Here is a 22759-nt window from a genome sequence, read left to right as displayed (position 1 = left end):
CTAAGGATAAAACATTAATTAAATGAGGACCATGCAATTGAGATTTGTTTGGCATGACACACCTCGATTTATTTTTAAAGGGAATTCAAACTAAACTTTGGAGGGCCATAGCTATTTGTGTTGTTTAATGTGGCACACCTCCAATCTACTTTTAAAAATCTAATTAATTAATTAAGGAAAAACTTATGGGAATTCTAATTACTTTTTAACTAAGGGTTCTACCCTACAAGTTTACTAAATGGCATTGTATTAGAGAATTAAAGGCCCAAAGAGAAACTACTTCAATCATACCACTGAACAGACCCCTTTTTAAAAATGTCCTCCAGCTTTGGGCTCAAGCTAAGCCCAATTCCTGATGAAGAAAGGCGCCCAGGGGTCATACCCTTCAGCTGGGCCTGTGCTAAGCTCGATTTCTAGGCTCCAAATTATTATGCGAATCCAGAATGCCAATCAACTAATACCAACATGGAACATGAAGTCGAATTAGCAGGTTAATCCATGGTTTAAAATAATTGGCACAAATTAATTAAACTAATGATCTAATTTTATTTTTAGCAAGCAATTGAATCAGGTCTGCTATATGAAATGAACACAATACAAGCTATTGGGCTCAGCAGACAAGCCCAATGCATCTAGCGTGCCATCTTCTCTTGTAAATGGCCCAGAAATCTAAGGCTTCATGAACCAAAGACTTGCAGAACCAAAATTGGAAATCAGGACTCAATGTCGAGTCCTATCCAACACAAAAGCCTCCATAAGCTATTAGCTCACCAAACACTTCTATCATTAAGTACACTGATAACAAGCAACAGAGGTTCATGCTTGTATTTAATCTCCAAACTAATCCCACAAACAAACATAGGAAATTTAAGCTCACTTAGATCATTTAAAAGGCAGTTTTGACTAAGTACAATACTGCAATGCTTTCCAAATTACAAAGCAGGACCCTGGACAACACTTCAATATGACAAATTCTGATTTCAAACTATAGGAACATTAAACTGACACCCTCAAGCAATCTTCCACTACAACATGTCTAACAGTTCACTCATACACTAGAGTTCAAACATTATTACAATGCCAACATTCCAAATTTAAACACCTATCCTCAATAACTAACACCACCTTAAGCCAGAAACATGAGCAAACAAACCAACATATGCAAAAGAACTAAATTAGTAATGAACTGGGGAATTTAATAACATAAGATAGCAGAAACTAGCAGTAATTACAGCAAGAACTAGTGTTTCCATTTAAATTCCAACTCAAGTTTCCAGATCTTTACACAGATTCAGTCAGGCTTCAATTCCATGACAGTTTCAAAGACATACCTGGAATTTGCAAAGGAAAAAGAAGTGAAGGATCAGCAGTAAATAGTAGCAGAATACAGCCCCAGATTCAATCAATCGAATAATGAAATTAGCCCAGGGAAACCAATGGAACAGTGACCAACCAGCAGAACTTAAACCAAAACTCTTTCCATGACCCAAATTCAATCCATTTCAAATCCCAGATGAGAAGCTATGATTTTTCAGAAGTTTTGTTCACCAAATGAAATCAGAAGACTCCTAAATGAGCAGAGTTTGACCAGTTTTCTGAACAAATAATGTAATGGATTCAGAATTTTCCAAAGGCACTCAGCCGTTTCAGTTTTCAATCTTTTTTTTTCTTCCAAAAATCTCCTCCCATGAATTCCAAGTTATGATGCCTTTATAGGCAAGGCATTAGGGCAGCCTTAAAGAATTCACATTTGCACTTAAAACCCTCTGGAATTTTTGTTTTTTGCTTAGGAGTCCTTTATTTAAATTTCAGAGCTTCAAATTAGTCCCCCTCCCCAGTTTCCTAGAAGCTTCCTATTTAGTTACTAAAATATTCCCTACTTAGATTTCCTAGACTACCCTTAAAACCCCGGTTATTTACCCCTCAATTGTTAACTTGGGTTAAGTTAACCCAAAGTCCAACTAAACTAGCCCCTTTAACTAGGTCAGTGGTGACCATAGTTACTTATGAGGGCTTGAGTACTTAGAACTGACCAAACGAAACCAGAGAAAGAACAAATCCAAAACTTGAGGGTAAACACAAGCACCTCTGATTTTAGGCATGAGTTAATTTTAACTAATCAAACTCAGAATTGACTATTATAGATCATCAATTAAACAAAGAAAATGAAACAAATGAAATTAAACAAATAAAACAAAAAATACTACATTGTAAAAGATCAGTGAGAAAAAAGAGGGGAAAATTAGAAATTTAAACTCTAAAACCTAAGCAAAAATGGGCAGACAAAATCGGGGCACAAATATTAGCAATTTGCGAAGAAAAACCAAACATGAAGGGAAGCAAGTATGAAGAAACAAATTAACCTAAAAGGGAATAAGTTGGGTTCAAACTAGTTTCAGTAGGAAGAAAGCTCAACTACACGAAGAGGAAACGACGAAGAAGAACAGGAGGTGAAATATCAAGAACAAACAAACGACTAAGAGAAACTCACCGATTCAGGGCTCGTACCTGACTGACCTTCCAATTTAAACCGCGAAATAATGTCAATCACCTGTTCTTTGTCAAGAACAGGCAAATAACATTGTTTCATGATAAGATCGGCATTGAACACTCATAAGAAATTGGAGCATTAACCTTGCATGCACTGGTCGGGATTTGGCTTCTAGGGCTTGAGCTCAGATTCAATATTCGAAGAGTTTCAGCCATATTCGAGGGGAATGGAGTAAGGATTTGGGAAGAGAGGGTCTTGGTGGTCATGGGGTGTTATTTTGGGAGTGATTGAAGGTGGCGCCGCCATACTAAAGCGGTGGGAAAAAGGGGCGGCTGCTAGGGTTTCGAGGGTGGTCTCTGAAGAGACGAGGGTGAGAGAGACGATGAGAGTGGGGTGAGAGTTATTCGGACAGTTATATAGTAAACCCACCCCACTTCAGGACCGTTTGATTAAGCAAATTCAACGGTCTTGATCGCCTGTTGCTGAAACGGGGTCGTTTTGGATCGTTTGGTGGGGGACCTGGTTGGACACGACTTATGGCTTGGGCTGGGGCGGGTTTTGGGGAAAACGGATTGGGCCTGGGCTATTCAATTGCCAAAACCCAAAAAAAAGCCTTCTTTCTCTTCCTTTCCCTTTAATTCCTCTTTTTCTTTTCATTTCTTTTATAATAAAATTAAAAATAAACCTAAATTAATTCCTAATCACAATATCCTATCAAATTGAATTAATTAACTTTAACTAATAATTACCACAATTAATTAAAACTAAATTAAAGGAAAACTACTAAAATTCAAAACTAAAGTTAAAAGTGAAAAAATAAACTAATTTTTGTGATTTTTCCATTTCTGTAAGACAACTAATTTGCTAATTAGTCTAACAAGATGTAAAATTAAATCCTAAATGCAAATGCAACATTATTTTTTTTGTATTTTTCATTAATTAAACAAAATTAAGACGCGCAGAGAAATGCAAATAATTAACGAAAAATGCTACAAAAATCTACGAAATTGCAAATAAAGGGAGAAAATTATTTTCTTGGATCTGTGGGAGTAATTTATATAGGGCAAAAATCACGTGCTCACAGCTGCCCCTCTTTGCTCGGAAACACAAAGAGTTTTCGTGCAAAGATAAAGTGAGCGGATACGAGCGATTTTTGCCCGTTTGAATGCTCCTTGGGAAGCATTTTTGAACGATTTGACCGCACCCTGCTTCCAAGGTTGCCTACATATCCTTGGCTATAAAGGAATCAGGTCAGTGTAGTTCGGGAAGTTTTGGTAGCTGGGACTACCATGAAGTTGTGATTTCACTATTGTTGTTGCTGCTGCTACTGATTACTGAACTCCTTATTACACCGTGACAAAATAAAAGAAGCTAGACTAAACTATGATCTAAACGTTACAAAAATCCTATCTATATCCTCAATCTTAATCTTGCGATTCATGTTGCCTTGTTGACTTGTATTCTCCAGGTGAAGTCCCTTTGTTGTCGACTCGAATTGTAATCTGAGATGCTTTCCCTTTTCTCCAGGTGGACGCCTGATTGCTGAACTTGAATCGTCTTCCTCCGAATATTGCTGCTTTCCCTTCGTTCTCCAGGTGGGCTCCTGATTACCAATACTTTGAGTTACTTTGTTCTCCAGGTGGGATCCTGATTACCGACGCTTAAATTGTTTCCCTTCCTTAAAACTGGTGTTGTTCTCCCTTACTCTCCGGGTGGGCGCCTGATTGCCAAAACTTTATCTGTATTCCCTTGCTTTCTAGGTGGGCGCCTGATTACCAAAACCTTAGTTGTATTCCCTTGCTCTCCAGGTGGGCGCCTGATTGCCAAAATTTTAACTGTATTCCCTTGCTTTCCAAGTGGGCGCCTGATTACCAAAACCTTAGTTGTATTCCCTTGCTCTCCAGGTGGGCACCTGATTGCCAAAACTTTAACTGTATTCTCTTGCTTTCCAGGTGGGCGTCTGATTACCTAAAACCTTAGCTATATTCCCTTGCTCTCCAAGTGGGCGCCTGATTGCCAAACCTTTAACTGTATTCCCTTGCTTTCCAGGTGGGCGCCTGATTGCCAAAACTTGAACTGTATTCCCTTGCTCTCCAGGTGGGCGCCTGATTGCCAAAACTTTAACTGTATTCCCTTTCTTTCTAGGTGGGCGCCTGATTACCTAAAACCTTAACTGTATTCCCTTTCTCTCCAGGTGGACGCCTGATTGCCAAAACTTCAACCATATTCCCTTGCTCTCCAGGTGAGCGCCTGACTGCCGAAACTTGATCTGTACTCCCTTACTCTCCAGGTGGGCGCCTGATTGCCAATACAGTCTCCAGGTAGGCGCCTGATTGCCCAAACTTCAATTGTACTCCCTTACTTTCCAGATGGGCGCCTGATTGCTGAAACTTCAACTATATTCCCTTGCTCTCCAGGTGGGCGCCTGATTGCCAAAAATTTAACTGTATTCCCTTTCTTTCTAGGTGGGCGCCTGATTACCTAAAACCTTAGCTGTATTCCCTTTCTCTCCAGGTGGACGCCTGATTGCCAAAACTTCAACCGTATTCCCTTGCTCTCCAGGTGAGCGCCTGACTGCCGAAACTTGATCTGTACTCCCTTACTCTCCAGGTGGGCGCCTGATTGCCAATACTTGAACTGTATTCCCTTGCTCTCCAGGTAGGCGCCTGATTGCCCAAACTTCAATTGTACTCCCTTGCTTTCCAGGTGGGCGCCTGATTGCCGAAACTTCAACTATATTCCCTTGCTCTCCAGGTGGGCGCCTGATTAATGAAACTTTAATTGTATTCCCTTGCTCTCCAGGTGGGCGCCTGATTGCCAAAACTTTAATTGTACTCCCTTGCTCTCTAGGTGGGCGCCTGATTGCCAAAACTTCAACTGTATTCCCTTGCTCTCCAGGTGGGCGCCTGATTTCCGAAACTTGAACTGTATTCCCTTGCTCTCCAGGTGGGAGCCTGATTGCCAAAACTTTAATTGTATTCCCTTGCTCCCCAGGTGGGCGTCTGATGCCAAAACTTTAATTGTTCATCTGAAACTGCTTACAATTAAAGTTTTCCTTACAACAAAACAAACAAAACAAAAGAAATTTTCCTACCCCAGTTTGGTGCTGGGCGCATCTATGAGTGTTAATTGAATCATGTCACCAAATATCTCTATGAATTTGAAAGCTAAATCCCATTATCCAGGAGGGTCCTGAGAACTCCTAGTTAAATGACAGCTTTACATCTAAATTATATCTTCTAAAGGTATGACTCCCACTAAACCTTGTTATCTAAGAGGGTCTTAAAACTACATCCCATTATCCAGGAGGGTCCTGAAAATCGAAAATCAAGTCTTATCTTAAGAGTGACAACTTTTACGGCTGAATTATACTACCCTACAGTAGAACTTACGCTAAATCTTGTTATCTAATGGAAATCTTAAAGCTAAGTCCCATTATTCAGGAGGGTCCTGGAAGCTCTTAATTGAATTCTATCTCAAACATGAAAAAATTGAAGCCAATTTATATTCCTTTGGGGTACATTTATGCTAGATTTTGCTACTCATGATTGTTTTGAATTTTAGACTAGGTCCCATTTTCCAGGAGGGTCCTGAGAATTTATGATCAAACCTGTCTGGTGCTTGTTTTCCTTTACAGAGGGGTTTTCCAAAACAAACAAAATTTCCTGCCCCTATTTCAATCAAAGAAAAATCTTGTCAGTTTAAAATGTGGTGGTTAGTTTGTGGCATTCTTGCTGAAGGTGGCCTCTCCGCTGCCATGCTCTGCTTTGACTGGCTTCCCCAAACTGGCCAAAAACCGTTTGACTTTCTGACTGACTTTCACCCACATGACCTTGGATAACCCGAGTGTTCTATACCCAACTGTTGTGTTGCATCTCTGACCTATCTATCTGCACCTCTGCATCTCCCACGAAATTACTAAACCATTTCACCGATGGAACTTCTGCTAACCTTTTATATCCCATTTCACATAATACTATCTCTAACAATGCTTTGGTCGCGCTGTGCTTTTGTGCAATTTTGGAAGTTGGTAGAGAGATTTGAAATCCTTTCTTATTCGCTTAAACAGAACTGACATTGGAAACATCTTAGAGAAATAAACCCAGAAGAAATGAAATGCAATGACTTTGAGAGTTAGGGATAAGAAAAATCCAAAACTGGAAGACTGTCTGAAATGGAAAAAGAAAAGAAACTTATCTGGGTGGAGCAGTCGGCACCAATGATCATGACATGCATTTCGGATTAATCGGCCCAGTCTGTCCAACCAATCAACTTTCAGTTGTCGTACTTTATGCCCCAAGATCTTCAAAACCCAATTTTTTCACCAAAACCTTGTCCTTGTTCGGCCTGCGGTGCCCCGAAAGATTTTCACCAACAAACCTCTCTCATTTGTTCATCTCTCAACTCACTTTCGCCTTAAGGTGCCCGTGAAGGTTTTCACCAATAAGACTCTTATTTTGATTTCTCTCAGCTTTCATCACCTTATGGTGCCCGCGAGGGTTTTCACCAATAAGATTCTCATTTTCATTTCCTTCGTTTGGACCGAAGTGTTGCCCCTGATATGAATCGCCTCCACTTGCTCGACTTGGCATCTCTCGAAGATTGATCGGAAGGTCTTTCTTTGGACCGTAATGTGGGTTTGGATGGGATTAGAAATAAGGGTATCAAAAGGCTCAAAACAATTCAAATGGCTTCAAGATTACAACTTTCGGAATCAGATTTCTTACAACAACCACAACTTTTGCCCCAGTTTTTTTGCTTGGGGACTTTTGAATTTTTACTTTGATGGGACCGAACCGTGAGGCTACCTACGTATCCTTAAAAGGAATCAGGTCGAACGTAGTTCATGACATAGAAATTGCTTTGTTGTTGTGATTTTCTCTTTTCTTTTTCTTTCTTTTTTCTCTTTTTGTTGTTCTCTCTTTTTCTTTTCTTTACTTCTTTTTTTTTCCTTCTCTTTTCTTTCTTTTCCTTTACTTATCTTTTGCGACTGCGTTTCTGAACTTTGCTACTGATTCCAAAAGAGGGGTATGAAAGAAAATAAATAAGGCTCAAAAGGGGTAACAAAGGATAAAGTGTTTAGATTGCAGAACAAAATGCCTTCGTCATTCCAATCTTCAGAACATGCCAAGTGCAAACAAATACAATTTAAACCAAAGAAATCATACATAATATCTTTTGACTGCATTAGAATTGATAGCCATGTCTACACATTTGCCTTCTATATCTGTTAAATACAAAGTACCATTGGACAACACTCTCGTTACGGTGAACGACCCCTGCCAATTTGGGGCGAACTTGCCTTTTGCTTCAGCCTGATGTGGAAGGATACGTTTCAATATTTGTTGACCCACTTCAAATTTCCGTGGACGCACCTTCTTGTTATATGCTCTTGCCATTCTCTGTTAATACAACTGGCCATGACACACTGCTGCCAATCTTTTCTCATTGATCAAACTCAATTACTCCAGGCGGGTTTTGACCCACTCATCATCATCAATTTTGGCTTCAGCGACAATTCGAAGGGATGAGATTTCAACTTCCGCGGGTATCACTGCTTCAGTGCCATATACCAACAAATAAGGAGTTGCCCCTACTGAAGTGCGAACAGTAGTGCGATAACCCAACAATGCAAAGGGCAACTTTTCATGCCACTGCCTGGAACCCTCCACCATTTTCCGAAGTATCTTTTTTATGTTCTTGTTGGCTGCCTCGACTGCTCCGTTCGCCTTGAGACGGTATGGGGTGGAATTGCGATGCGTAATCTTAAACTGTTGACATACCTCTTTTATCAAGTGACTATTGAGATTAGCACCATTATCTGTGATGATTACCTTTTGTATCCCGAACCGACAAATGATATTTGAGTGAACAAAATATACCACTGCTTTCTTGGTCACAGACTTGAAAGTTTTTTCTTCAACCCACTTGGTGAAATAATCAATGGCTACTAGAATGAACCTGTGCCCATTGGATGCTGCTAGCTCAATCGGTCCAATGACATCCATGCCCCAAGCAACAAAAGGCCATAGTGCAGACATTGTGTGCAATTCAGATGGCGGAGAATGAATCAAATCTCCGTGTACTTGGCATTCATGACATTTACGCACAAAACTGATACAATCTCGCTCCATGGTGAGCCAATAATAACCTGCTCGGAGAATCTTCTTTGCCAGAACGTACCCACTCATATGCGGTCCACAGACTCCAGAATGTACTTCGGTCATGATAGCTGTGGCATGTCTAGCATCTATGCATCTTAACAATCCAAGATCTGGAGTTCTTTTGTACAAAACTCCTCCACTGAAGAAAAATCCACTTGCCAAATGACGAATTGTTCTCTTTTGATCACCTGTGGCTTGTACCGGATATACTCTTATTCTGATGTACTCCCTGATGTCGTGGAACCATGGCTCACCATCAAGTTCTTGTTCCACTATGTTACAGTAAGCGTGCTGATCATGGACCTGAATATGCAAAGGGTTAATATAAGCCTTATCTGGGTGATGTAACATTGACGCCAGAGAGCCAAAGCATCGACAACCTCATTATGGATCCTTGGAATATGCCTGAACTATACTGATCGAAACCGCTGACAAAGATCATGCAAACATTGTCGATATGGTATGAGTTTCAAATCCCGTATTTCCCATTCTCCCTGAATTTAGTGCACCAGAAGGTCCGAGTCTCCCAAGCCCAAGACTTCCTGGACACCCATGTTGGCAGCTAACCTCAAACCTAAAATTCATGCCTCGTACTCAGCCATGTTGTTAGTACAATAGAAACGAAGCTGAGATGTAACAGGGTAGTGATGCCCTGTTTCATAAATAAGTACAGCTCCTATCCCAACGCCTTTCATGTTAGCAGCTCTATCAAAGAAAAGTTCCCAAACTGGCTCTTCAACTTGTTCCAACTCATCAATGTGCATTACCTCTTCACCAGGGAAGTAAGTCTTCAAAGGCTCATATTCTTCATCCACTGGATTCTCGGCCAATGACTGGGCTTTCATCGCAGTCCGAGTCATATAGACGATGTCAAATTCTGTTAGCAAGATCTGCCACTTTGCGAGACTCCCTATAGGCATAGGATTCTGAAAGATATACTTTAGCGGATCCAAATGAGAGATGAGGTAAGTAGTGTAAGATGACAAATAATGCTTCAACTTCTGTGCTACCCAAGTTAGGGCGCAACATGTCCTTTCTAGGTGAGTGTACTTAACCTCATAAGATGTGAACTTCTTGCTGAGATAATAGATGGCCTGCTCCTTCCTGCCGGTGATGTCATGCTGACCCAACACACAACCAAATGAATTTTCCAGGACCGCCAAATACAGAATCAAAGGTCTCCCCGGTTCTAGTGGCACCAACACATGTGGGTTTGACAAGTACCCCTTTTATCTTATCAAATGCTTCTTGACACTCATCTGTCCACTTTACTGTAACATCCTTCTTCAATAGTTTGAAGATAGGCTCACAAGTTGTCGTAAGCAGAGCAATAAACCTGCTGATGTAGTTCAACCTCCCTAATAAACTCATCACTTCAGTCTTGTTCCTTGGGGGTGGAAATTCTTGGATAACTTTGATCTTTGACGGGTCCAATTCAATACCTCGACGACTGACTATGAATCCCAACAGTTTTCCAGACGGCACCCCGAATGCACACTTTGTAGGATTGAGCTTAAGATTGTACTTGCGAAGCCTTTGGAAAAACTTTCTCAAATCTCTGACATGGTCAGACTGCTTTCTAGACTTTATGATTACATCATCCACATAAACCTCGATCTCCGTGTGTATCATGTCATGGAATATGATCGTCATTGCCCTCATGTAAGTTGCCCCATCATTTTTCAAACTGAAGGGCATGACCCGGTAGCAGTATGTTCCCCATGGCGTGATGAATGCCGTTTTTTCTGCATCCTCCTCATCCATTAGTATCTGATGATAGCTCGCATAGCAATCCACAAAAGACCCAATCTCATGTTTGGCAAAATTATCAATCAAAATGTGGATGTTTGGTAGTGGGAAGTTGTCCTTTGGACTTGCCTTGTTGAGATCACGGTAATCAACACACACGCTGGTCTTACCATCCTTCTTTGGCACAGGCACAACATTGGCTAACCAAATGGGATACCGCGTGACTCGAATGACTTTTGCATCGAACTGCTTTGTGACCTCTTCTTTGATCTTCACACTCATGTCGGTTTTGAACTTCCTCAACTTCTGTTTGACGGGAGGAAATGCCAGGTCAGTGGGCAATTTGTGAATCACCAAGTCAGTGCGTAGACCCTACATGTCATCATATGACCATGCAAAAATATCTTTGTACTCAAACAATGCTTTAATCATCTCTTCCCTGAGTTGCGGTTCAAGATGGACACTTATCTTAGTTTCTCTGGTATTATCTGGGTACCCTAAATTGATTGCTTCGGTATCACTTAGGATGGGCTTGGGTGTTTCTTCAAAATGGCTTAATTATGTAGTAATCTCTTCAAAGGCCTCATCCTCATCGTATTCTGATTCATAATTACACTCTATTTCTTGAATTATTAATTTAGAATTACATTGGCTTTTAAGACTGGGACGAAGATTCCTCATGCATGTCATGTCATTGAAATCAGCATAAAAAGAACTGTACAAGGAAGAAAAAAAAACAAAAATAAAACTATCAGGAATGATGAAAAAAGGAAATTGCATTTCATTAAATTTAAAGGATAACAAGGTTTATACATCCAAACAGACGGAACATAGAATCTGAATTACAACTATGGAATAATCCAGATAAACTGAAAGAAAATCAAAGCAAACTACCAAAACTCCTTCCGGGTAGGGAGAGGAGTAGCTTCCCAATTGTTGAGCTTTGCAATGGGCTCGACAAATTGTACATCCACCTTGCTGGAACCTTCTCCAACTTCCACCATATTTACATCGTCGAACAACCTTTCAAACCTTTCAATCAACTCTTTATCAAGACCAACCACAAAACTAGGAACTATTGTTACTGGGCGCTTCTTGGTGCCAGGCTTGACAAACGATCTAGAGAGACGTGGGACCGGCTTTGGGAGGACCCATGCCCTCTGTTTCAATTTTCTAGCTCTTTTCACGTCTGCGGCTGTGGGCTTGAATCCCAAACCAAATGTATCCAAGTTTTTAGGGAGAGACACCGACTATACTATACCTTGCAGAGATGCACCCAAACCCTTACCAGGTACAAAACCATTTTTCAACATTTCAAAAGCCACCATGACTGATGCGGCAGTTACCCTCGACATTGGAACGCATTTCCTTTCTGGAATTTTCTCGATTGATATTGTGTCGAAAACCCGATAGACCCAAGGTCCCTTGTCGTCTTCAACCTTAATGAACGGAACAATGGCATCACTGGGAACACACAAATTATTTTCGCCGTGCACAACAATTTCCTGTCTATCCCATTCAAACTTGACCATTTGATGCAGAGTAGACGGGACTGCTTTGGCAGCATGAATCCACGGTCGACCTGACAGCAGATTGTAGGAAACAACCACATCCAGCACCTGGAATTCCATGGTGAATTCAATTAGTCCTATTGTCAACTCAAGGATTATATCACCAACTGAATCTTTCCCTCCACCGTCAAATCCCCGCATGTAGATACTGTTCTTGTGAATCCTTTCATCATCCACTTTCAACTTGTTCAAAGTGGAGAGAGGGCAAATGTTCACACTAGAACCATTGTCAACCAATACTCGAGTAACCACGGAATCTTCGCATTTCACTGTAAGATAGAGGGCTCTATTGTGCTCAGTACCCTCCACGGACAACTCATCATCAGAAAAAGTGACTGTTTACCTCAAATATCTTGTTGGCAATCTTTTCCAAATGGTTTTTCTGAGATTTTGTCAGGAACGTGGGCCTCATTCAAGATTTTCATCAATGCCCGTCAATGCTCGTCTGAATGGATTAACAATGACAACAGTGAAATCTGAGCAGGCGTCTTCCTCAACTGCTCCACAATGGAATAGTCTTGCACCTTCATCTTTCTCAAAAATTCTTCTGCCTCTTCTTCGGTCACAGCTTTCTTCACTAGCACTGGGTTATCTTGGAGGTTTTAGCTTTTCTTAACTCCTCGGGGGCAAAGCATCTCCCCGACCGAGTCAATGCATGGGTCTTATAGACTTCTTCTTTTCCTTTGTAAGTCATTGTCACCCGTTCATAATTCCACGGGATAGCCTTGCCATTGACTATTGATAACTGGGCTACAGTTTTGATAATAACCGGATCTGTGCGGGCACCTTCCACAATTACAACAGGCTTGTTCGCCACTCTTAGCACAACCACTTTTGCTTTTTCTTGTTTTACTGCAACATCACTTGAGGACCCCTTCTTGACTACCGCAGATGGCTCACTGTTTGTCCCGTTCAACTTGATCACTAATATCTTACTTGTTAATTTTTCAACCGGCTTTACCTCACTGGACCGGATCATCATGACGGTCTGCGAAGGCTTTTTGGGCTCCCCTTCTTTATGCACTATCTCGATCATGTTTGTCTCTTGATGGGTCGGAAATGGGTTCTGGTTGATATTGGGTGCCTCCACAGCTTGGACTTCAATCCGATTTGTATCAATGAGCTCTTGGATAACATTTTTCAATTGCCAGCATTTCTCTGTGTCGTGCCCTAGAGCACCAGAACAATATTCGCAACTTACAGAATAATCAAGATTTCTCGAGGGAGGATTTGGAAATTTTGACTCGATCAGCCTCAGCATATCCAATTGTCTCAGCCTTTGGAACAAACTAGTATAGGACTCTCCCAATGGAGTGAAGGTTTTCTTCTTCTACAACCTCTCGTTCTTAAATGCTTGATTGGGCCGAAAAACTGGTCTAGTAGGGTTTTGGTAGGCTCGTGGGGGTGGGTAGGCATTTTGTGGAGCTGGGTAGGTATTTTGTGGGGTTGGCGCACGCCATTGTGCGTAGGCAGGGGGATGTATGCTTGGGCATGGTGGACAGAAAAATGGGGGTCTGGTGGTGGGTAGTAGTGTTGGGGTGGATCATACGGGGTATGGGGGTAGGTTTGGTGGTGAGGTCGAGGATGATTATAGTGGTGAGGAGACCCCTAGGTCCGAACCAAGCTCCTTAATCAATTGTTGCTACATTCTCTTTCTTCTTCTTTCCAAGCACTCCCCCAGTTCCGCTTTGAATGGCCTGGGTGGTTGCCTTAATAGCCGAATAGCTCATGATTTTGTTTGACTTAAGTCCCTTTTCTACAATACCGCTCATTTTCACCACTTCATTGAAGGACTTGCCTATAGCTGATACCAGATGACCGTAGTAAGTATGTTCTAAGGCCTGTAGAAAATAATCCACCATTTCACTTTCTTTCATTGGAGGGTCAACCCTTGCTGCCTGTTCTCTCCACCGAAAACCATACCCCTGAAGCTTTCATTGTGCTTTTTCTCAGTCTTTGTCAAAGACAACCCATCCAGAATAATCTCGAGATTGTACTGGAAGTTACAAGCGAATGCTTGGGCTAGATCATCCCATGTATACCATCTTCCGTGATCCTGTCGAGTGTACCACTCCAGCGCCGAACCACTCAAACTCTAATTGAAATATGCCATTAGCAACTCGTCTTTCCCTCCAGCTCCCCTCATTTTCCTACAGAAACCTCTCAAGTGCGTCACTGGGTCTCCATGCCCATCATACAAATCAAACTTGGGCATCTTAAATCCCACTGGTAGCTGAACATCTGGGAATAAACATAGATCTTTGTAAGCCACGCTTACCTGACCTCCCAACCCCTGCATATTCCTGAAGGACTGTTCCAAGCTCTTAACTTTCCTAAACATCTCCTCTAGTTCAGGATTTTTAGATGGTTTCTCAGTTTCCACAGGGAGATCAAAACGAGGAGTGTTGGAATAGGGTTCTGGATCTTTGAAAATGGGCTCCGGGGGGTAATATTGGTTATCATGGGCCTGGAATAGGGCTCGCTAGAGGATTGGTGGAGTGTAGTGGGTGGGGGTGCCACGAAAACAGGAGTGGCTGGTGGAGGAGGGTATGGAACTGGTTTGGGTGGTGGAGCTTGTGGTGTTTGGGAAGTAGTGCCCTAATAGTGGTGGTCAATGGAAAAGCCCGGGGATGAATCGGCCGTGAGAGGTTCCTAGGACTGAGCCAATGGCGGGACAAAGGCAGGGTTGGTGGGGTAAAGTGGTGGCAGGTTCCCTTTTACCCATGCTTGGTACATCTCGGCCATCTTGTTGTTTCAGCTTATACATCTCTTATTTCAAATTAACATCCGACTCTTCCCCTCTCTCGAAGGATCGATAACACTCGCATCAAGTTCCTGGTTATCCATGATCGACTTATTTTTGGACCGGGTGTTGTATGAGTGAGTTGCCAGAATGCCAACAAACTAACCGCCATCCTGTACTGATTATCAACAACAAACTTGTTAGCAGTTAGAGCTTAATAGATAGGCAACCGCACATTTGGGAGAATGTAATGCACCTAAGCCGTTAACCATTTCTATAATGCATTTGATCGGTTTCTTGCGTCATCCCGACTTTTCTCTTATTTCTATTTGCAACTTCTCTTTTCTCTCTCTTTTTTTCTTCCTTCTTTTTTTTTTGCTTGGTTTCTCGTTGTTCTTTATTCTCTCATTTCTCTTTCTTCTCACAGTTTCTCATTTTCTCTTTCTTTTCTTTTTCTTTTCTCTCTCTTTTTCTCTTTTGGTTATGATCGAATCCTATGGAGATTGCCTACATATTATGACCCCGCATGAATCAAATCTTTGCGTAGTTTTGGGGGATAAGTGTAAAAATAAATAACAAAAATATTTTGGGATTTTAAATTTTTTCATAAAATAAACGTTTTGATTACAAAGATTCAAAAACCAACAGACTCGAAAAAGAAACTAACAGACTCCAATGGAAAGATGAAAATACAGACTCGAAAACAGACTAACAGACTCCAAGATGAAAATACAGACTAACAGACTCTAATGAAAATCATGAATACATCAATGCCTCAACTGCTCCTGGGGCCCGCAAGACATCATTCGGTCTCGCCACGGGCCTATGCGCCAAATCCCCTTGGAGATGGTAGAGATCTTCCATTATCTGGCGGACAAAGATCATCACAGTGGAGAAGAACATGGATCTAGTCATGTCCTCGCACTTACTGCATTTCATTGTGATGTAGTCGGCGATCCTTCTGACCCTTTCTCTTATGACGCCCTTTTCTTGCAACAAACGCCCAATCTGTTGGGCCCTAGCTTCCAAAGTTTGTTCAGCTATATGATTCTGTTCTTGAAGTTGTTGCAGATCTCTTTCTAACTATGCCATCGCTGCATAACAGTGTTCTCTTTCTGCCTTAAAAATCTTTTGCTTGCTTGATCATTTTGTTCCCAAAGATGGTGACCCTTTTCTTCAACCCCACAACCTCATTGTCATATTTTCCTTTTAACGCTTTAACCAAGCACTCTCGTTCTTCCGCATTCTTAGCCAATTTTGTTCGAGCCCTTGCTAATTCACCCTCCGCCTTGTTCAAATCAAAACCATACTCACTCACCTTCTGCCTAAGGTTCTTTATAAGCTTTTCATCTTTTGCACTTCTGGCGGGATTTTCAGCTGCTATTTTCACTTCCCGAATCTGGGCTCGAAGGGCTTCATTCTCCTTGGCTAGCTTTTTCTTCTCACCCTCATCTGCGGTGGCTTGCAAACCATTATTGAATTGAAGGTCCTTGACTTGCTTTTCCATCTTGCTTATGGTAGCCCTATATTCATTTTCTTTGGCCAACCAATCCCATTGCGCTTGTGACGCCTCGACAAATTCTTGAAGATGGAGTCTTTTGGCCGGCCTTCCAAACTCAATTTACCTTTTATACCAAGCAGGTACCCTGATGAAACTTCACCTTTGGATAGATCGCGCACGCAGGTATTTGCCGTCAGGTACTGACACTCGCTCCAAATCTGGCGGACTGCTGCTTCATGAAACTGACCATCAAGACCAATCTCGACTACCTGAGCACTAAGGTCTTCATTTTTTGGAACTATTTGACATCTCCCCAACTGTCTCAAAACCCGGTAGGGGCATAAGGCTGGATACTTTTGAAACCCATCAGGAGGAAGTGAGGTCCGGTAGCTGGTATGTATACGATTTCATCTATAGGAAGCCACCCGAACGTCTATTCTATTTGGTCTGCAGTGATGGAACGGAGATGTGATAACCATTCTGTGACCCTTTCTGGCAGGATAAACCCGTCGACCCTTGTATAAAATTCTTTTATGCAGTTTTTCTCTGTCGACCCATAGCTCATGTATTGAGGACGATGACATAGATGTTCAATCATCCACATCTATAGCAATAAGTTGCACCCTTCAAAAAAGTTTCCTCCGGCTTTGTAGGCTGTGAGAGCGCGGAAGATTTCAGACACTATCATGGGTGCGAGGGTGCTTTTGACCTGAGTAAGCAAAGTGCTGACGACCCCAGCTATCCGTATATCGATATTTCCATCTTTCCTAGGAAACACCAGAAGACCCAAGAATACCACCATAAAAGTAAAGCACCTGTGTTCTTCCCATTTGAGGCGATTCCCTTTGCTACAAGTTTTGCTTTCTGTATTATTAAACCCTCCTATGTGTCTGTATTGCTAGTATATAAACTGCGGAGTAGAAAAACTAGCTGCCAAATCTGGGCTGTGGATCCCCCTGCTTATCTTTAAGGAATCTAGGAACCTGTGCACAACGACGACTCTTGGAGCAATCAGATATTTGTGTCTCATAGAAACCTCAGTGCTCCCAATATACCCGGCTATTTCTTCCAAAGTTGGGGTGAATTCAAAATCTGAGAAATGAAACACGTTGTGGGCCGGGTCCCAGAATGTAACCAACGCCTTTATGATGTCTCCTCTAGGCCTGATCTTCAATAACCCGGTGAGACCTTCCAAGTATAGATTGACTTTATCTTGCGCTGATTTACCCAGATCTTTCCACCACATACACAGCTCCAAAGGGATCTTGTTCATGACTGTTATTGGCAAATTTTGACTTGTGCTCATTCTGTACATTTATTAGGGTGATTAAGCAAAATCATGACTCATTTGACTCAAGAAAAGTTAATATTTTTTTTCAAATTGTCATTTCAAAAATAAAAACCGGCTTTGCAAATACGGCCTTTCAGCACTTCCGGGGAGAAGATTTTAATGTGCTTGCTAACCGGCCAAAAATTCGAAAAAGAGACCAAAGTTGGTTGTTCTTGCAACAACAGTCTTCCAGCGTCCTTTTGGGGATATTCGGCTATTTTAGACAAAAATGGCATTACCCTGCTTATTTAAAATAAAAATAAATTTTTTGTTCTTTTTGGGCTATTTTTGCAAAAGGGAAGTTGGACCCGATGGGGGTTGCCTACGTATCCCACATTCGGTAAGAATCAAACTGGCGTAGTTCGGCCAATTTTGACGAAACAAAACCAACTATTTTCAAAAAACCTTTTTTTTCGAAATTTCGGCAGAGTTTCAGTATATTTAGGACATTGGTTTTTCAAAAACAGACAATTATCTCTCTCAGCCCTCACATTGACTTTCCTTCTCTCAACTTTTCCCCTATAAGCCGGTCAACATGCAAATCTGAAGCAAATGAATGCACAAGTAGCAAGTAAGATGCATCAGGATAGTCTTTTCATTTCGGGTACACCTGTCCTAGACAGACCCAACCCCTGTGTTGAGTCTCCAAAGTCAAATGTACATGATGCAAACAAACACTCCTACTAGGGGTTCGACATGAGGCTGAGTTATTTCTAGGTTCAAAACCTGGGTATTTGTTCTAGACTTGTGTACCCGAGCGGACAACTCGAGCCGAGGAGGGGGCTACGTACATGAAACCAAAAGGCCATCCGGCTTAGTAACTTGTCCGAGCCTCTTTCTTATTTCAAGATATGACACTAACAGAATAGGGAGTCACGACCAGCGTGCACATCCCCGAAGATGAGAAGAGAAGGGTTTCGGAACAGTTTATATACAGTTCACATAGTATCAAAGCGGTAAAAGCAACATTTAGCACATTAGGCCCAAACATGTAATAAAATCAGATAATAGATAAAGCCAAATATAACAATTAATCTAAGCTCGAATTTTGAACCCTGAACCAGAGATTCTGGGTTCGGTCCCTAGCAGAGTCGCTAGAGCTGTCACACCTCCTTTTTACCTATACCCCCGGAAGGGAGTATATAAGAGAGTTTTTCCGATTATAGTGACAATCGAAATGGGATTATTTCATTTTAAAAATTCAAAGTCGCCACATGGGATAATTATGGTGTCCTAACTAACCGATTCAAATCCCGATTCGAGGAAAGATCGACTCTGTATCACAGTCTGCGAACACAGAAATCCGGGTAAGGAATTCTGTTAATTCAGGAGAAGGTGTTAGGCATTCCCGAATTTCGTGGTTCTAGCACGGTCGCTCAACTGTTATAATTGGCCTATTATCTGATTTTAATACATGTTTTAGCCTATGGTTCAATTTTAACTTTATTAACCACTTTTAATTATTTTTTAGGAAGATTGCAACGTTATTAAAAACACGCCTTGAACCACGTCACATAAATGCACCCGCGGTCCTCGACATATTTTATCTAACATTGTTGAGATTTGGATTTGGGTCACATAAATGTGCACCCGAGTTTAGGAAGGTAAATTATTAAAATAACGCGCCTAAAGCAACTACGCACTTCAACTTTGCGAGTGCCATGGGAAATTCGCTAAATGGCACGCCTTGATTTCTAAGGATAAAACATTAATTAAACGAGGACCATGCAATTGAGATTTGTTTGGCACAGCACACCTCGATTTATTTTAAAGGGAATTAAAACTAAACTTTGGAGGGCCATAGCTATTTGTGTTGTCTAATATGGCACACCTACAATCTACTTTTAAAAATCTAATTAATTAATTAAGGGAAAACTTATGGGAATTCTAATTATTTTTTAACTAAAGGTTCTACCCTACAAGTTTACTAAAACGCATTGTATTAGAGAATTAAAGGACCAAAAGGAAACTACTTCAATCATACCATTGAACATACCCCTTTTTAAAAATGTCCTCCAGCTTTGGGCTCAAGCTAAGCCCAATTCCTGATGAAGAAAGGCGCCCAAGGGTCATACCCTTCAGTTGGGTCTGTGCTAAGCCCGGTTTCTAGGCTCCAAATTATTATGCTGATCCAGAATGCCAATCAACTAATACCAACATGGAACATGAAGTCGAATTAGCAGGTTAATCCATGGTTTAAAACAATTGGCACAAATTAATTAAACTAAAGTGTTGATTTTATTTTTAGCAAGCAATTGAATCAGGTCTGCTATATGAAATGAACAACAATACAAGCTATTGGGCTCAGCAGACAAGCCCAATGCATCCAACGTGCCATCTTCTTTTGTAAATGGCCCAGAAATCTAAGGCTTCATGAACCAAAGACTTGCAAAACCAAAATTGGAAATCAGGACTCAATGTCGAGTCCTATCCAACACAAAAGCCTCCACAAGCTATTAGCTCACCAAACACTTCTATCATCAAGTGCACTGATAACAAGCAACAGAGGTTCATGCTTGTATTTAATCTCCAAACTAATCCCACAAACAAACATAGGAAATTTAAGCTCACTTAGATCATTTAAAAAGGCAGTTTTGACTAAGTACAATACTGCAATGCTTTTCAAATTACAAAGCAGGACCCTGGACAACACTTCAATATGACAAATTCTAATTTCAAACTATAGGAACACTAAACTGACACCCTCAAGCAATCTTCTACTACAACATGTCTAACAGTTCATTCATACAATAGAGTTCAAACATTATTACAATGCTGACATTCCGAATTTAAACACCTATCCTAAGAAACCAACACCACCTTAAGCCACTAACATGAACAAACAAACCAACATATGCAAGAGAACTAAATTACTACAGAACTGGGGAATTTAATAACATAAGATAGCAGAAACTAGCAGTAATTACAGCAAGAACTAGTGTTTCCATTTAAATTCCAACTCAAGTTTCCAGATCTTTACACAGATTCAGTCAAGCTTCAATTCCATGACAGTTTCAAAGGCATACCTGGAATTTGCAAAGGAAAAAGAAGTGAAGGATCAGCAGTAAATAGTAGCAGAATACAGCCCCAGATTCAATCAGTCGAACAATGAAATTAGCCTAGAGAAACTAATGGAACAGTGACCAACCAGCAGAACTTAAACCAAAACTCTTTCCAAGACCCAAATTCAATCCATTTCAAATCCCAAAATGAGAAGCTATGATTTTTCAGAAGTTTTGTTCACCAAATCAAATCAGAAGACTCCTAAATGAGCAGAGTTTGAGCAGTTTTCTAAACAAATAATGTAATGGATTCAGAATTTTCCAAAGGGACTCAGCTGTTTCAGTTTTCAGTCTTTCTTTTTTCTTCCAAAAACCTCCTCCCATGAATGCCAAGTTATGATGCCTTTATAGGCAAGGCATTAGGGCAGCCTTAAAGAATTCACATTTGTACTTAAAACCTTCTGGAATTTTTGTTTTTTGCTTAGGAGTCCTTTATTTAAATTTCAGAGCTTAAAATCAGTCCCCCTCCCCAGCTTCCTAGAAGCTTCCTATTCAGTTACTAAAATATTCCCTACTTAGATTTCCTAGACTACCCTTAAAACCCCGGTTATTTACCCCTCAATTGTTAACTTGGGTTAAGTTAACCTAAAGTCCAACTAAACCAGCCCTTTTAACTAGGTCAGTGGTAACCATAGTTACTTATAAGGGGTTGAGTACTTAGAACTAACCAAACGAAACCAGAGAAAGAACAAATCCAAAACTTGAGGGTAAACACAAGCACCTCTGATTTTAGGCATGAGTTAATTTTTACTAATCAAACTCAGAATTGACTATTATAGATCATCAATTAAACAAAGAAAATGAAACAAATGAAATTAAACAAATAAAATAGAAAATACTACATTGTAAAAGATCAGTGAGAAAAAGGAGGGGAAAATTAGAAATTTAAACCCTAAAACCTAAGCAAAAATGGGCAGACAAAATCGGGGCACAGATATTAGCAATTTGCGAAGAAAAACCAAACATGAAGGGAAGCAAGTATGAAGAAACAAATTAACCTAAAAGGGAAGAAGCTGGGTTCAAACTAGTTTCAGTAGGAAGAAAGCTCAACTACACGGAGAGGAAATGACGAAGAAGAACAGGAGGTGAAATATCAAGAACAAACAAACGACTAAGAGAAACTCACCGATTCAGGGCTCGAACCTGACTGACCTTCCAATTTAAATCACGAAATAATGTCAATAACCTGTTCTTTGTCAAGAACAGGCAAATAACATTGTTTCGTGATAAGATCGGCATTGAACACTCATAAGAAACTGGAGCATTAACCTTGCATGCACTGGTCGGGATTTGGCTTCTAGGGCTTGAGCTCAGATTCAATATTCGAAGAGTTTCAGCCATATTCGAGGGGAATGGAGTAAGGATTTGGGAAGATGGGGTTTTGGTGGTCATGGGGTGTTATTTTGGGAGTGATTGGAGGTGGCGCCGCCACCCTAAAGCGGTGGGAAAAAGGGGTGGCTGCTAGGGTTTTGGGGGTGGTCTCTGAAGAGACGAGGGTGAGAGAGACGATGAGAGGGGGGTGAGAGTGATTCGGATATTTATATACTAAACCCACCCCAATTCAGGACCGTTTGATTAAGCAAATTCAACGGTCTTGATCGCATGCTGCTGAAACGGGGTCGTTTTGGATCGTTTGGTGGGGGACCGGGTTGGACACGGGTTATGGCTTGGTTTGGGGCGGGTTCTGGGGAAAACGGACTGGGCCTGAGCAATTCAATTGCCAAAACCCAAAAATTAGCCTTCTTTTCAATCTCTTCCTTTCCCTTTAATTCCTCTTTTTCTTTTCATTTCTTTAAAATAAACCTAAATTAATTCCTAATCACAATATCCTATCAAATTGAATTAATTAACTTTAACTAATAATTACCACAATTAATTAAAAACCAAATTAAAGGAAAACTACTAAAATTCAAAACTAAAGTTAAAAGTGCAAAAATAAACTAATTTTTGTAATTTTCCCATTTCTATAGGACAACTAATTTGCTAATTAGTCTAACAAGATGTAAAATTAAATCCTAAATGCAAATGCAATATTATTTTTTTTTTGTATTTTTCATTAATTAAACAAAATTAACACGCGCAGACAAATGCAAACAATTAACGAAAAATGCTACAAAAATCTACGAAATTGCAAATAAAGGGAGAAAA

The 22759-nt window shown here is 40.8% G+C and overlaps 1 protein-coding gene across 13 annotated transcripts in view; it reads left to right on the top strand.

The window, feature by feature from the left end:
• LOC107777356 (tRNA (carboxymethyluridine(34)-5-O)-methyltransferase-like) overlaps window positions 1-22759 on the top strand; it is a 42451-nt gene that overhangs the window by 3692 nt on the left and 16000 nt on the right. For 4 of the 13 annotated variants that reach the window (XM_075254402.1, XM_075254425.1, XM_075254417.1 and 1 more), the window contains exon 2: window positions 4019-4086. The exons of the other annotated variants lie outside the window; for them this stretch is intronic. The gene's annotated coding sequence lies outside the window, so the exon portion shown is untranslated. The remainder of the gene's footprint in view (window positions 1-4018; window positions 4087-22759) is intronic. 13 annotated transcript variants of the gene reach the window in all.

Source organism: Nicotiana tabacum, chromosome 1 (assembly GCF_000715075.1).
Source record: "Nicotiana tabacum cultivar K326 chromosome 1, ASM71507v2, whole genome shotgun sequence".
Lineage (NCBI taxonomy): Eukaryota > Viridiplantae > Streptophyta > Magnoliopsida > Solanales > Solanaceae > Nicotiana > Nicotiana tabacum.
The sequence above is the reverse complement of the archived record's forward strand: the minus strand, read 5'-3'. Positions and strand labels throughout refer to the sequence as shown.